General features: G+C 35.8%; 1 protein-coding gene across 10 annotated transcripts in view; it reads right to left on the bottom strand.

Annotated features, from left to right (window-relative positions):
* CCSER1 (coiled-coil serine rich protein 1) overlaps positions 1 to 16416 on the bottom strand; it is a 1341341-nt gene that overhangs the window by 217722 nt on the left and 1107203 nt on the right. The window lies entirely within an intron of this gene.

Below are 16416 nucleotides of genomic sequence, written 5' to 3'. Positions count from 1 at the left end.
TCCCACATGCCGCGGAGCGGCTGGGCCCGTGAGCCATGGCCGCTGAGCCTGCGCGTCTGGAGCCTGTGCTCCGCAACAGGAGAGGCCACAACAGTGAGAGGCCCGTGTACCGCAAAAAAAAAAAACAAACAAACCATAAGTGACTTTATTGACCAGCTCTACAGGATTTACAGTTTTAAAAAATATTAAATACTTGTATCTCCAAAAATCCTGTCAATAGTTAAAGATGGATTCTCATTCCCAAACATACTCCTAATCAAAGTAGGATTATGGGATTATGTTATGTGTGGAAGGTGCATAGAAATGAAAATGAAACCGAGCAGGACCCTGTGGGGCCCCTGGGCACAAAAGTCTTTCCGCATCCCCCTGCATATCTTGTTTGTAGGAAATAGGCTTCCTTCAGCCTCCATGACCTTCCCTGAATTCCAAAGGACAGGTTCAAACAGTTACTAATCAGGGAAGGGAGGGGATACAGAGACAAGAGAGGAGCAGTCAAGAAACAGTAGTGCAGCCTTTGGGCAGGGTCCTGGTTCCTCCTCAAGGGATGCACAGAACAATATCTCTGAGCCCTTCTGCAGAACTAAAGCCCCCACCAAATGGAAGATGTTAACTATTTGATGAAGCACGCTCCATTCCAGAGCGAAGGTCACAGTTGAATAACCTCAAGAACCACAGAAGCCCATCACAAAACCACCTGATGCCAGATGACCTTTGGATTGAAGGAATGCAGGCCCTGCAGGCACCCTGATCCTTATCAGCAACCCTTGCCCCTTGACTGTAAGACTCCTCACAACCCAGGTTGGGACACAGTTTTGAGGGGATTAGCCCACTGTGGCCTCCTTTGCCTGGCAAAGCAATAAAGCTATTCTTTTCTACTTCACCCAAACTCTGTCTCCAAGATTATATTCGGTGCCCGTTTACAGAGGCCAATTTTCGGTATCAGAAACAACATGCATATACAACTACACCGGGCTTATGTATTGAAATGTATCTTGATGAGTTTTATCAACAACACCAAGATTATATTCGGTGCCCGTTTACAGAGGCCAATTTTCGGTATCAGAAACAACATGCATATACAACTACACCGGGCTTATGTATTGAAATGTATCTTGATGAAATAGAGATTGTTTTATCAACAACAGTTAATGAATGCATATAGACACAAATACCATTATAATTGAATTTCAAACCTGCTCTCCTCTTCCTACATACGCACACCTTCCTCCTTTATTGTAAGCTATGTTATACAAAAGCTCAGCTCTGCTGAATTGGCTCTTTTTAATTTGCAACCAAAGCTATGAGAAAGAGAAGTGGGGTGGGGGGGGGAAATGAGAGCACTGCAGATGGGAAGTAAAATATGGCCAGAAGATGATTTTGTGATTTTTTTTTTAATGTATGACATGCTGTGAAAATGTAAATGTATGCACAACTCAAATGACTCTTCATCATTGGCAGTGATGGTCACACATAGGCAATTTTTCTTGTCTCTCTGAACTCTGAATCAACTCCCAGTCAACATGATTTAAGCACATTTATGCCCTCCTTTCTTCGTGATGCTGCTAAAGAAATTGTCACCATTGTCCACGATCACACTCAGCTCAACAGCCTCATGCTGTACTTCCTTCACCTAAAAATCTCCCCTGACTTGATAAGCATAAAATCAGAAGTCCCATTTTTGCTTTCTTCACTCACATTGTGTGTAATTATTATAATAACCCCTTTTTGCCTAGCGAAGGGAAAGGATTTCCACTCCATTCTTCATGAGAGAAAGGTCCCTTTCTCCAACGCTGCCTTATTTATTCCCCCCAATTAGATGTGTAGAATGATGATTATCTCATCCCTGTCACTGGGAAAATGCTCAGTAAGGACGCCCTGCTCAGTCTTTCTGACCCTCTCTCCTTTCCTTCAGAGAAACATTACTAATTTATTCTCCCCTTGACCAGTAAGCTCCCAAGGAATGGAGGGCAGGCCTGAGAGTGGGATAGCAGGTGTATGAGGCTGCCATTAGCTGGATGTTTACTCCATGATTGGGTGGGAAGTTCACCTGGGGGTGGAGTGGGAAAGCAGAATGCAGAATGTGGGCACAATTTTGCTCTGTGATTCCCCTCCAGCTTTACCTGATCTTTCCCTCCCTTACTCCAGGGACTGGTTTCTCATTGGCTCAGGATACTTACAGCCTATCAGAACATGGAGGCTCCAGGCTTAAAAATCTCAACTCAGAAATGCCTATTCTCATACAAAGAATATATATTAATTTTACTCAGAATAACAGCAGCCTTTTAATTAAGAAAAGATACATTTAGAAGCCTTATTTCATCTCAGTAAGAAGACCCTCAGGGCAGATTCAAGACATAAAAACACTGAAGGTTTTTTCTGATTTTACATTCTTTTACATCTCAGCTCATCCTAGTTTTTACCCATCTAGATAAATATATCTTCCTCATTAAGTGAGATTTACATGTGTAGCAGATGTGATTTCAATAAAGAGAAACCAACACAGAGGCATACAATTGGACATAGAAACTGTCCCACTCAACTAAGCATCTACACACACATGAAAATATACTTGCATAGGATATGTCCCTATTTAAAGATAGAAACTAATGCACAAATATGGCACATTGCAAAAATGCACGTGTATATATGTGTATATATATATTAAACAATACACACATATTTATGGTTCCTGATCAGTAAAAACTGTTTTCTACCACCTTGTTTTGTACGCTTTGTGTTTGTGTGTGTGTTTATCCTTTATCTGCCTTTTTACACTGATTTTACATGGCAGAGACTGCCTTCCTCATGTCTTCCCTCACACCACTGCAAATTACACAGTGCATTGCACATAGTATTCAATATTTTAATTTATTTTTTAATGAATCAGGAAACACATGTAGGCAAAACCTTATGGATAAATCTGGGCAAGACCCAGACACACACACCCCAAGAAGCATGTAAAATTGAGAGAGCTGTGTGATGCTAAACAAAAGACTGGGTTTGAAAGGGTATGAACAAGTGAGATTTGGTAGAAAGGGAATAAATAGGAGGGGTAAAACAGACTGGCTGACTACCAAAGTAGGCCCAGGATTTTGACATTAATTATGCAAAATTAACATTCTCAATAACCTCATAGAATGATTAAATACTCAAACTATTTTCTCAAATTATTCATTAATTATATAAACATTTGATTATTTAAAAATCACACTGAAAGTTCTTTCAGTTTAACTTTTAAAGTTTCTAAGTTTGTTTGATTTAACTCAGTGAAAATGTTAAAATTTAGTGCAATGCTTAGGTCATGATCATTTTCCAAAACATATTAATAATTACTCAGTAATTGTTTTACTTCTATTTTAAGGAAAACCTATCTGAAAAACAGAAAGACTGCCATTCATTAAATCTGTTTTAGTGGAATCACTCAAACCTAAGTGAATCAGAAAATAGTTAATTCTGCCTTGCGCTTTTGTTATTCACATCCTTTTTACTTGTAATACCAGATCTCAGCTCGTAACTAATAGCTATATTTAATTGGTTGTTTTAAACTATAGATTTCTCTAACAGGATTATACAAATAAAGATTGTATTATTTTTAATTATGGAAAAGATGACATTACTTATTGATTTACATGGTGGCACCATAATTAAATAGGGTCTATGTGGTTATATATTTATATTCAAAAGAGGTGTTCTACCTTATTCCGTTTTCAGAACTGATATTCGTAAAGGAAGTAGGAGGTACAATGTAATGTGAAGATACGTTTAAAAATGAAAATCTGCGTTGTGTTTTAGCAAATATAATGGAGGGAGTGAGGGATACCAAGTGAACATTATGGGTAACATAATCCTTGCTTAAAAAAGAGTAAAAAGAAAGAATGAGTTACAGATAGCTAGAGTCCTTGTTAGAGTTTATAATGCTTTCCTCAGCAAATTAAGTTGATTGCAGTGAGCAGTTTTTCAGGTGACATAACACTTGCAACTCTAGAAGACAACTCACATTTCCATTCTGAAGAATTCTATGATAAACAAGTCATTTTATCTAATATACAGTGACAGATGATTAAGACAGTGCATTATACTGTGTTCAGAATTCTTTTTTTCAAGACTATCAATCCAACCATAATGGTATGTTATAAAAGCATGCACACTTGGACAATTCCGCTCATAACAATAGCATTCCAAATGTTTCTGCAGATGTTTGGTGAAGACTGCCTTTGTGACAAGAATGGATGTTTAGATGCTCATAAGTATAAAAATCTAACACAAGAACAAGCACAAAAATCTAACACAACTCTTCCATGAGAGTTAAGTTTGTTCCTCTCAAGTGGTTTTGGAACTGAAGTTTCAATGTGGAACCTTCAGTTTCATTAAGTTTTTATACATATTACAGAATAATGTGAATTATATTGCTATCTTTAATGGAGCAGAGTACGTTCCCCAATAAATAAAGCTTTATTGAAGACTTTATGGGGAAAATATCAAGGCTTTATTATGTAAAGAATGGGTTCAAATTCCATTTAGTTATGTAGCAGCGGAATAGTGGATGTGTGACTATAACTGAATTAACAATATAAAGAGTTCCTGATGTTCCACTTACCTATAGTTGGCCTATTAGAGCTAATATTGGTCCTGATGGACGTTGCAACTGTTAATACTCTTACTTGTTTTTTCTTACCGCTTTCTGTACCATTATAATAAATTGTCACAATTGAGGTAAACTGTTCCTGGTTTTTTTTTAATCGGAACATATGAAATCTATTACACGCATCTATTGAATAGTTTATATATATATATATATATATATATATATATATATATATATATATATATAAAACCAAAAGGAACTACAGGCTATAATACCTAGAGAATTACAGAGCTGTTAGATGGCAATGGCAATTTTCTATTATTCCAGTGTATTTATTCTTACATCCGTCTTTTTTCTAAATGACTTAAAAGTTAATTTATTATTTACATCTACCTTGCTGTATTTCCCTTTTATTATACATTCCTTGAGACCAATGAGAATCTTTTTTATACTAAATGGAAAGTGCTTACAATCTAGTACTATAGTTTATAAATGTAGCACAGGGTTTATATATAAGCACTCAATAATGTAGGTAATGATGGTGATAATATCATCAGTGTAAGCAATGGCTTCTAGATTAAAAAAAGAAAGAATGTTATATTTTGATTAGCAAGGAAAGTATGATTTTGTTTTAAGAATTTTTCAATTATGCTATAAATAATTATTCTAAAAATAAACATGAATCAGAAAATAAGGCTAATCATAAATTCAACTTCATTTTTAATGACCTCTCTAACTGGTTTCAACACAGAAAAATGTCAAATAAATCAACATAACACATTTTTAGAAACTAGCAAGACTTCAATAAGTTAATGAGAATCTGATGTCTTATCATTATTCATTTTTATTGATTTCAGTTTGTTGAGAACTTATTAAGGTGCTTATACATATGGGCCTAATTTTGATAGAGATTAAAACAACTTTATGTTAGAAATATATTGCAAAGAGTTTCTATTGATGATACAGACTGATACCTTTAAAAAATACAGGATTCGTAGCTGGGTTTCAAATCCAGCCAGACAACAGTTAGTGAACAAATATCATGTGTCAGAGGTTATAAGTGCAGTGTTGATGGGGCTTATAGCCTAGTGGGTGGGGCACTCTTTTTATCAAATAGTCACATTTTTTTTTAATGTGAAAATAAATATCCAAATTAAAATAAATAAAACCTAGGGAGATTCTGTTTCCATTATTCTATGCAAATGTATAAAGGTTGGTTGACAGGAAGCCAAAGGAAGATTTCCGAAGGAACGGCCAAAGGGCCGAGATCTGAAAAAATAATGTCCATAATAGGATGTAAGAATGAGGAAAATAGGGCTATTGAAGAAATAGCAATGAAAAATTAAGTCACTCAATTCCTCTGGTGTCATTTTCCTCAAATGCAAAATAAGGAGGCTGGATTGGGTGACTTCAAAGATCCCTTCCATTTCTGACATTCTATGAATCAGGTACTAAGAAGTGAAACTTGTACTTAATGGACGAGATACTGGTTACAGAAAATAAAGTTGCTAAAAGCTGAGGCAGACACCTCTTTAGGGCAAATGGTGTCCTTGATCCCACTGCAACAGAAATATTTTAAACTGGAAAATTGTAAAAGATAACAAAGAATTTGTATTTCTGTTTCCAGAGAACTTAATTAGCCTTTTTAGCATATTGCACGTTGTTTCCCCAAGGGAAAGACCATCTCTCTCTTAGCTCAGCTAAAGGGTTATTTTAATACTGTAGGGGAATAAAGATAAATTTCTGCAAATTGAAAAAAAAAACAGACAAACAGAAAATTTCCCAAGAGTCTTTTAGAGTCATTTCTTGGCTCTTTTCTCACTCCACATTTGCCAGAGTCATCAATGTATCCATTCCATGACTTCAAATATCAGCTCTATGAGTATCACTCTCAAATTTTTGTCTCTAATCTTAATCTCTGTAATTTTAATCCCATATTTTCTACCTCCTAATCATCAATAACAACAAAAATTTAAATATACTTTAAAATAAATAATAGTCCTGTCAATTATAAATTCTTAATTCTGGATGATAGTGACAATACAGTTTACTAAACCTGTGGATGCAGTGAAAGCAGTATTTAGAGAGAAATATATAGACTTATAGGATTACATCAGAAAAAAGTAAAGGCGAAAAATTAATGAGTTAAAAACCCAAAATTAGAAGTTAAGGAAAAACAGAATTATCCAAATTTACACAGTAGAAAATAATGCTCTTAAGAGTGGTAACTAATGAAAGGGAAAACAAAAGAGGAACAATGAAGCACAATGGCTAATAAAATTAGCAAGCCTCTGGACAAAAAATTAAAGCAGAAGAAAGGAACCAAATATAAACAACATTAGGAATTAAAAGGAAGACATGACTATAAATGTAACAGGAAACAAAAAGATAAAGAATATTATGAATAATTTCATGTCAAAAATATTTAAAGTTTAGGTGACATGGAAAATTCCTAGATACCTAAAAATTATTCAAATCAATTCTGGAAGAAAATGAAAATGTATTTGGTTCTAAAATATGTTTCTCTTTAAATAGATGTCATTTTTAAAATGAAGATAAAATCTTCCCACAAAAACACCAGCATCCCAAATTTTTACAAGTGAGTTCTTGTGACTATTGAATAATAACAATAACCATGTTCTTTCAGAAATGTGAAAAAGGAACATCACCCCCCCACACCTCAATAGCACCTGTAGAGCCCAAGATAATCTTGTTTTCAACCCACCAGAGAAAGGTAAAACAAAAACACAAATCTCTCTCATAGAACATAGATACCAAAATCCTACAGAAAATATTAGCAAACCAAATTCAGTAATACATAAAGAAAAATATCTAATATCTTGTGTTTATCCCAAGAATGACAGGTTGTTTCAAAATTAGAAAATATATTAATATAATTTAGTACATTAAAATATCAAAAACAAACACAAAATCCCATATATTTAATATTGTAAAACTAAGTAACACAGCAAACATCATACTCAATGGTGACATTGTAAAAGCGTTCTGGGAATAAGAACTATATGCCTGTGGTATTTCTGTTTCACATTGTTTTGTGATTTCTAGCTAGTGCAATTGTACAAGAAAAATTAGTAAAAAGCGTCAGAAAATTAGAATAAAACTGTCATTATTTGCAGAAAATATGATTTTCTTTTGAAATTAATAATATTGTTTTGTAAGATTGCTGGATATAAATCAATATGTCCAAAATATTTTCCCTTTATCTTTCAATTTATTAATTTTCATAGGTATTTTAATTACCATTCTTTCTGAGGAACATCAACTAGAGCTGTATCTGATATAAAGCCACAGTTATACCATATAAATCAGAAATGAGGTGAGTACACTTTTTACTAATCATAAAAAATTAAATTAAATATGATTTATGCCTACATGTCCAGCGGTCAGAAATGTTTTAACTTTTTATAGGATCCCTTCATCACAAGTATATATAATAGTCTTTCATTTTTAACTGATCTGTACAAATCCTTCCTACATGTTTTACTAAAATCTAAAATCCAAATCGTTCAGAAAGTATTTCAGTGGTTATAACAACAGACTTCCTATTTTTCTTTATATATCTTAATCTAATCAATCTAGACCTTTACTGAGCAAGGTTGTATCAAAATATTTTAAATATACATATTTATCATGTATTCTAAATCCAGAAATTCTAGAATTCAAAACTCAGAAAAGCAAATGTAACATTGTTAAAACCAAAGCTAATCACTCAAAGGAACATCTGTAAGTTTTGAAAGCAGGCACTCATTTCTAAATTGATTCATAGATTTTTAAATTAATGAGTAAACATTTTCATTTCTCAAACTAAAACTAATAAATATTTTATTCTGTGGAAATACTATTGTAGGCAATAAATATTTCATTATGTTTTCCAAACTCTTTTTCTTTGCTGTGAAGATTGACTGTTGCCTTATATATTGTTACTGGAACTGAAGTAGTATAAAAGTAAAGAGGAATGAATTGGTTCACATATTAGTCCTATGGCAGGCAGCCAAGTATGGGAAGCTTTGTATAGTACTGGGAATAAAAGTGGATGAAAGAAGAGATTTTTATTTCAGCAAAATTTTGCTGCTGAGATTTGATCTTCATGTTGAAAATCTGCAGCACTATTAACCTTGACCCAAGGCTTGTATTTATTTGGTCTTTTTCTTTCTTCATCTAAATAGTCCCTGGGCCAGCCACTTCTAGCTGCCTTTATGATATCCATTCTCTCTTACTTCTTACAGAGAGAATCTTGATCTCCCCCTCAGCAAGGTTATGATGTACCACCTAAATATACTTGCTCCCTCCAGCTCTCTTACATTTAGAGATGGTACATGGCACAATTCTGTACAATAAGCTAGTGGCAACAGTCCCTATAAAAACTTCATTTTCCAAGTAAAGTTTTTCTGGGAAATAAACCTTTGAACCCTTCTATCTTCCTGCCTTGAACCCCTATGCAAAGGCTTGTATGTACAATAGCCTTACCTTACGACCATGATGAAAAAAACCACCTACTATGTTGGTGAAACAAAAAACAGAAGGAGAGAACTACTGCTGATCCATTTGTCACCTTGGGAATTAGAAATAAGGTATTTCCTCTGGACAAAGGGCAGCCACTCAGTCCCCTTTTCCCATTGGTCAGATGACATTTTGCTGGACCTAAGCTGCTCAGTAAGGCATGGTAGCCCTAAAAAAAGTCCAGACCTTACTGATTTCACTGAGGCCTAGTGTCAGCCCTAGATTGCTACTCCTAGATTTCCTGTGCTTGAAACAAATATATTCTATATTTATTTAAATGATTGTAGTATATTTTTTTGTTTATCTATTCACTACTCGCAGCTAAATATATAACTGATATCACTGTTCATGCATTTTACAGTTTTTATTTACCTGTTAGTGAATGTATAGTCAAAACATAAACTATTATATTCCTTAAAAACGTATATTACTCTATGTAATATCTTTCTTTAAATTAAAAAAATTCATTTCACTAGAAATTTAAATTTAAAAGATCAAACTTGTTTTCAAAACTTGTCCCCAGCATTTTGCTCATGTGAACAAATACACGCCTGTAGACAACATTTGTGAATTCCCTTCTAGACTTTGCTGAGTACAATAAACAATTAAGTCCTTTTGAGACTCTAATAGCAAACTGGCATGAGACAGATCCTATAGACTGGTACTCTCCAAGTGATCAAAATGTAAAGCTATTAAATAATATAAGAAAAAAAATAGAATCGGGGAGATAGAATAGATAAATGTAAAATAAAACACCCTAAGGACAAAGTCGACATATAGATACTGAGTTACTTAGGCATAGCCGTCCCAGTTGTTTCCACTATAAAGTGAGAGGACATGATTAAATTATTTTAAGATTATCTCCAGTGTTAACAAAAATCTTTAAGAAGGAGAAATGATTATATGGGAAATTTTGATGTTGCTATATACAAAAATTCACTCATTTCTTCAGTATGTATTTACTGAGTGTCCACTGCGTACTGAAGGGGAATGCTGGAGACAAAACTGTACATAATTCAGGCTGTCTCATGCAAGTCAGACCTCAGAGATGCAGAAACCAGGAGGAAATTCCCCCAGCCTCTGAGGCAGAATTTTAGAGCACAGGACAAGGAGTTCCGGTCTTAGGAAGAGGCAATTACATGCGAGGAATGCCCCCCCACGGGACTACATACCCATAAGCCACTGTACCAGCAAGGTCTTTCTTATTACATTCAGCAGAAATTTATGCCAAACTGACTAGAATGGGGGTCTGAAAGCTTCAGATTAGACTTTTTAGGTTGTTGGAACTTTAAATGAAGGATAATCTGCTTTGGGTTTGTAAAAGGAAAATGGTTTGAAGTTTAATCTCAGTTAAATATCCTAAATGTATGTTTTTTTTTTTTAATATTCTTACCCCAGATGAATTCTGTTTACGTTACTGGGGCTCAGGGTAGGCCACCCCACCATGTGCCTCAATGGCATATTATTTTGAATTAAAGTTAAGAACTGGGCAACACGAGAGGGTCACTGTGACTCTCCTTTTTGTCTCCCTGAAAGCAGGAAATAAATCTCTCATGTGAAAGGTACACTCCCTTCATCTGGAGACAGAAGGACACACATCGCCCGAGACAGGGAATGCAGGGCTGAGAAGCCTACTGCCAACTAAATAAAAATTGTCACCTGCCATCTGCCTCTGCAAGGATTAGGTCACCACCGACTGAGGTCACTGACCTTCAACACACCCTGAAAGGAGTTCAGGGTCGAGATAAGGAATGAGGCGAAGCACTGGGCACTCGGGGAAGAACTGGCCGAACAGGCCTTCGGGTAGATATTTTCAGGAGAAGATTTTATGAGCCCAGTTTCTTGCACCTCCTCGTATCTAGCAAAGCACTAAAATCATGAATGGTGACGTCTGCTCCTTGTGACTAGCAGCAACCTTCTGCCAAAATGTGTGCCTGACGGCACGAATCCCTCCTCACTAAAATCATATATAATCCTGACCTTCCTCCCTACCTTTTCAGGGCAGTTCCTTGGAGATATCTGAGAGGCTCTCTCCCAGGCTACAGTCCTCCTTTTGCCCCAGATAAAACTCAACTCACAGCTCTCGGGTTGTGCATTTTTTTCACTTGACACTATAAAAAACAGGCCTTGTTACTTCTTTAATGTACTACCCCACGCCCAAACGCTGTTTAGATTTTTCACTACTTGTGCACGCAAAACGTTTCTTCGTCCTGTTAATTCCTCATAAATTTATTATTTCTTTGTCTAAAAAGCATAAAAGCTGCTTGCTCTGGCCACTTCTTAGGTCTCATTTCTGTGAGATCTCCACGTGTGAGAACTAACATTTGTTTCTTTTTCTCCTGTTCATCTGTCTTGTGTCAATTTTACTATTAGTCCAGCCACAAGAACTAAGGAGTGGTAGAAAGGGGGAATTTCCCCCTTCCCAACAATATCATTGTATTTATATTCACATTAGGTAATCATTCATTAGTAAATGTTCAATTTACATAAAACAAGACTAATGCTTCTTAGACCTTGAGTGTTTTTGAAAGAGTGCTTGGGGCATCAGAACGTCCTCTGGTGCCAGCTAAAAGTAGAGTCGTACCGAAACCTACGGAATCTAAACTCTAAGTATGAGACCTGTGAGTCTGCATTTTTAATAAGCTTTTGGGGTGATGTACACTAAAGCTTAAGAACCACTGCCCCTCACTTACTCATAACGGAGACCATCTGCTCATCTGTACTGAAAGGGCAACCTGGACTGTCACCAAACACCTGTCCGCATGGTGGCCAGCCTTCCAGCCTGGTTGGATTTCCTCCTGTTGATTACAGCTGGGTCTAGCCCTCTGCTGCCTACTCAAGTCTAATGCGCATTCATCTTTTACAGTTTGGGCCATTAACTATTACTGGTACTAAACCCAGTTTTCCCGCTAGATTCGAATCTTTGCTCTCTATCTGGATGTCTCTGCGTCTTAAAAGAGAAAATAGACCCTTGCGTCGCTGCCATTTTTTTTCTCTGATAACATGCTAAAAGGCTGTTTTAGATTTAACTTCTTAACTACCCCTATTTATGTTTCTATCTTTACAGTTTAACTGATCGAGGAGCTCTTTATTTCTTGTAAAATAACATGAGATTTGCAATCTGAGCTATTAACTTGACTTTTTAAAGATTCATTTGGCATGTTTATTAGGCCCCATATATACTCAAGCTCTCAGAAATGTTTTCAGAGCTATTTACTAAATCAAAGCAGAAATATATACAGAAAACATACTCTGAATAATGGCTACACATATAATTTTCGGCAGATACTTAACAAATATTCATGTCTCCCTTTCTTTTGATTAATATGTTTCTGATTCATTCATATAAAAGAAGTTTTTCTGGAGCAACTATGTGCTAGCCACTGTGTTAGGTCATAGAGAAACAAAAATGAAAACTTATTTTCATTTCATTCAAATGCCCCCCCTGACCTTTAGGACCTTAGAGTAAAATTTATATAGGAACTGTTTTGCAAGTAATAATTTTATTAATAAATTCTTCACAAAATTTCCTATGTTCTTTTTCAGGTCATATTAACTTATAACAAACACTTGGACTCCAGCTTATGGAGGAAATGGGGAAGGGCTGAAATCTACACAGACTCAGGTATCTAAAATTATTGAATTGGAGTGAGTTTACAAGAAAGAATTAAATTGAGCCACCCATGTCATCCCAGGGGTAAATCTGTGAGGTGAGAAATTCCTGAAGAATATCAAATTATTTATAAGAAAAATAAAAAGAAGGGTACATTTTTATTTGCTCATATCAGTACAGTTCAGTAGGTTTGTAACCCTGCTAAAAGCAAAACAACTTTGGGAAAGCATTGTGTTTGCTATAAATGATTCTGTATTCGGCAGCATTTTGAATAATTCATTCATTCATCCAATATTCATTCAGTGCCTCTTCTGAATCCTCCTAAAGGATTTACCCCATAACGCTAAAGATAAAATAGTGCGTAAAAGTCCACGTTTTCTGTCTTAGGGAAATTCCATTTTTGAGAGGGAGACTGACATTAATCAAATAACAAAAATTGTTGTACTTGTAAAATGAAATATTCACTATGGAAATATATGATGTGATAAGAGTAAGACGGGAATTGGATTGGTCAGGGAGATCTTGGAAGGCTTCTCAGAGGAAGTGATGAACATGTTGAGATCTGAAGTCTGTGAGATAAGGCAGCTGGGAAAGCACTCATGCTCAGAGATTCTGTCTACTCCCGGAAGGAAGCTACACGCTTGAAAAATAAGTACAAGCATGGTTTCTTTTTTAAAAAATATAGAAAAAGAAAAACCAAGCTGCAGCTGCAAGTTAAATGGATCTATTTCCCAATAAAAATAAAGATTTAGAAAGGAAAGTATTTCATGAACAATATAGAAAATAAGTTAAACTGACTTCAAATAGAACAACTACAAATAATAAAGCAAAACCGCTGCTATTGAGTACACTTGCTTTTTAAGAAATCCCTGATTGCTTAGGTCAAGCTGTAATCAGCACCTTTCTTGTAATTTCTACCTCTCACATGGTAGGGGGCATTGAGCCTCTAAAAGGAGTTTCTTTTATCAAATGCTGGTCACGAAATAAAATTTGACTACTAAAGCTATAAAGTTCTCAAATGATTTCAAATTACAGACCCTCTCTCATTCATGATTAATATGAATAATGACTTAATTCACCAAAACAGAAATCAGAATAAAATTACCAAGAAAAAGTGTTAAGCTGTTATTGTCATACATTCCTATTTGGACCTAGAGTGAAAAAGACTGTTTAGAGTAGAAACATTTATGGAACAGAAATCAAGTGCAGCCACTGCTACTAACTAGTTCACTGCCCCAGATTGAATTAATTAACTTTTCAGGGACTGACCTATAAAATAACAAAGGAAGAGGTTAGAACTGAAACTAATTCTGAAATATACAAGGTGAAAAAAAAAAAAATCACAATTCCAAAGCTTGCTTTTTCAGACTCTATCTCTGTTTTGTTTTCAGTCTATCCAGTTTCTAAAATCCATGACTACACAACAATTCAACCTTTCGCTTTCCTGAATATTAATAGTGGAAAATTGACCTTGATTTTAGTATAGACTGAGGTTAACTATTATCCTTCTAAAAGACAAATTTACTAAGCAATAGAAATCAATTGTACTGGAAAGGTGGGCTAGAGGTAGGAATGGAAAAACTGTGCTTTCTTGGTTTTATTATAACAAGTAATTCATTTGTAAATGTGAAAATTCCTCCATTTTTACAAGTCATTGCCTGTCAGCTGGTGTACAGAAAGTGTTCATTTACAATTTGTTTAAACAAATACTGTACTCTAGCGAGCCAGAGATGAACAGGCTTCTTAGCAAGCTGTTTGAAAGGAAGAGACAGTACAAAAGAAATTTTTTTTCACCTCTCTGCCTTAGTAACACAGCTCTTCTTAATTTTAGATAATCTAAACAAGTCTAGATGATCTATAATAATTGTGTGTAGAAATGTATTTTCCCATGGCTTTTCAAAAGACTGAATCCATAACTAAAAAATAATGAGAGGACCACAAATGATTACATTTTAAATTCAGAGGGTGTATGGTAGAAAATGGAACTGGAAGGAAGTTGTTCATGCCAAGGAATCATCCTGCGCCTGAACCCCAGGAAAATGAGGTCAGAGAAGACCCGTATGAAAATACCTCTGGATCGGGATCCCAGAGAATGTAGGTGGAAGGACAAACACATAGAAAACTTTCTAAGAATTTCAGTCCTAGCAATTTAAGGGGTATCTGACTATGGCTGGAAACAGCATTTATTGGCAGCAACTATGTGCCATACACTCTTCTAGGCTCTGAGGATATAGCAGAGAATAAGACAGAGAAAAATCATCACCTGGATATTCTATTCTGGCAGACAGAAGGAGACAAATAAAAATGCAAAAGGAAAAAGTAAAATATATAGTATTTTAGCTACTCTTATCAAGATAGTACGATCTCTTTTAATAGCCATAAGTAGTAAGGGAAAAACAGTTAAGCAGAGAGAAAGACTGGATTTAAATATCATCATTCTAGTGATATGTCACAAACATAGATCTCCAGGCCAGACCTCTGTCCTGACTCCAGACTTTTATATATATTCAACTGCCTATTTGGGCTGAATGACTAATTACTTCCATTACTAATCGATATTTCAGAATTAATGTATCCAAAATTAAACCTATCTCCTCTCCAAAATTGGCTCCATCTGTCACCAGTTAATGGCAGTTTTCCTTTCAGTTGCTCAAGCCAACGTCTTGAAGTTATTCTTGACTCTATTTCTCTAATATCCAATCAGTCCTGGGGACAGATTGCCATATCCTGGGGAGGAGCTGCCCTCAGTAAAATAGTCTTTTTGCCCATGTCATCAACACAGTAGTCAGAGTGATCCTTTTAAAATGTAAGGCGTATCATGTCCCTCCCCTGCCTAAAACTTTTCAGTCTCTCTTCTTCCCTCAGTGTGAAAACTGAAGACTCTTCATGACCCAGCCCGTCATCTCAGAAATCCTTTCCTACCACAATACTCAAAGCTTCAGCCAGACAGGCATATTCCCTAATTCTCCAGCACATCCCTCCTTTGAGCCTTTGTATTTTCCCTTAAGATACCTCAGGGCAAATTTTTCTTACCTCTTTCAAGTCTTCCTTCAAATGTCACTTTCCCAATTATCCCAGGGTAATTGCCCTGTTTAAAATTGCAAGCCACACCCTCCCGGCTCTCCTTTACTTTGCCCTAATCTTGTCTATCACAACTATTGTTTATTTTCTACTCTTTTTTCCAACCAACATAACTTCAGGAGCGCGGGGTTCGCGGCTTTGTTCAGGAAAGTTTCTCAGGTTTGCCTAGAAAAGTGCCTGGAACAGACTTTCGATGCCCAATAAACATTTGTAAACAAAGTATGTAAGAGCATAAGGGTGTGTACATTTCAAACCTGAGCGCTAACTAAAGCGCGTAAGGAAAGCAAATCTTCTAACGCAAAAAAACTGGTGAAAGACTTTTGAGAAAATGTTGGCCTTGGTCCCTTGCAACCCTCTGAAGGAACCTCAACCGTTCCCAGAACAGGGCAAGAGCAATACTTAGAAGCACTGAGATCACTAAGAAGCAAATGTTTTCTGCAGAGCAGTGGCCTAAAAAGACCAGCAGCATATTTTAATCACAGGCTTGAGAAGGAGACTTTAGTCATATGAGTGAAATAACTGGTGGCTTACTACCAATGATAATATACAAGGGCAGGTGGGAGTGGCTAATGAAACCTTGGGTGAGAGCATCCAGTGCACCTACAGGGCTTTGCTC

This window comes from Physeter macrocephalus, chromosome 7, assembly GCF_002837175.3.
Source record: "Physeter macrocephalus isolate SW-GA chromosome 7, ASM283717v5, whole genome shotgun sequence".
Classification (NCBI taxonomy): Eukaryota; Metazoa; Chordata; class Mammalia; order Artiodactyla; family Physeteridae; genus Physeter; species Physeter macrocephalus.
This window is presented reverse-complemented; position numbering and strand designations above follow the sequence as displayed.